Genomic DNA, 1397 nt, shown 5'->3' on the forward strand with positions numbered 1-1397 from the left:
AGCGTGAGGCCCTGAGCTCGAGTCCCAATACCAAAAATAAGCGAATAAATGTTATTTTTAAGAGCACTTCAAATACATTTTTAAAAACCAGGAAAATATAACAGCTACTCACATACCTGTCACCTATAATGAATAAATTTGATGATGCGGAACTTGCTTTATTTTTAGTTGAACTAATTTCAAGCAAATTCCAGGCATAATTCTTTTTTTCTGACACATTTGCACACACAATCTCCAGAAAGGGGAGGGGAGAATTCTGGACATAACCATGGAGCTATCCTCACCCCTGGAGGATTTAACACGGAGCCCCGATGGTTTTCGTTAGGAGGTGCGTTGTGAAGCACCTGCAGGAGACCCGGAACTTTGAAATCCCAGTTTCAGCCTCCGGCCGCATGAGAGCACCCGGGTCCCTTGGATACACCCGCGTCTGTGTAAACTAAGGCGCCTCGGAAAGGGACTTTTGTCTTCAGAATTCCGCGGTGCCCAACCCCAAATGCCTTTGCTGCCGCGGCACAGCCCTGCACTCTGAGGACCGAGCTGGCGCAGGCTTAGGGCAGCTCGTGTGTGAGTCCTGGGCTCCCCCTGTACGATCTCTCCTCTTCCTCTCTTTCCTGGGTCCCCTTGCCTCGCCCCTCCATCCTCCTGTCTCCTCTTCTTCCTCCCTAAGAACAACTTAGCATCGCTAAGGAGACTTTAAACAATGAACCTCCCGACAAAACGCAGCCTTCAGAATCCGCAGAAGCTTTTAAATGCTTTTCCGAGCCAGGAAGAACGGAGCGTTTTCTCTGCAGCGGCTCCAGCGGCGGCTCTAGCTAATGAGACGTCCTGGGGTCACCGACCCCCGGCAGGCGGCTGGGCAGACCCCGCTCTGGCAGAAAACAGGCGCAGCGAGTGAGCAGAGGCCCAGCTCCAGGACGCTGACACCCCAAGCTCGGTTTGAGCAGACACCTCGGAGCCCCAAGGCGCAGGAGCTGAATCACGGCCAAGCGGGCGGGCTGGCCCGGCCCGCGTCTGGAGCTAGGCTGGGACTGGGACAGAGCTGCGCGTGGCCGTTTGCAGGAAGCACGAAGTCATTTCCAAAGCGGCCCGCGAGGCCGGCTGCCGGCTGACAGGAGAGAGGGCGGGCCGAAGACGACGGGGTCTCGCCGTGTAGCGCAGGCTGGTCTCGAACTCACAGCGATCCTCCTGCCTCAGCCTCCCGAATGGTGGGATCACAGGTGTGCGCCGCCGCGCCCGGCTTCGAGCTAGGCTGGAAAACTTTCCAATCGATGTTTCGGTTCCCTCTTCTACCCTGATCTTTCATGGAAAACATCCGGCGACTCCCTGGGAGCGCTGCGCTTTCATTACCCCCACATGCGCGCCCCGGAGCCTTTAATGAGGTGGAATAATTCTCAGTC

Source organism: Fukomys damarensis, unplaced genomic scaffold, assembly GCF_012274545.1.
Source record: "Fukomys damarensis isolate Sample0158 unplaced genomic scaffold, DMR_v1.0_HiC HiC_scaffold_17, whole genome shotgun sequence".
Lineage (NCBI taxonomy): Eukaryota > Metazoa > Chordata > Mammalia > Rodentia > Bathyergidae > Fukomys > Fukomys damarensis.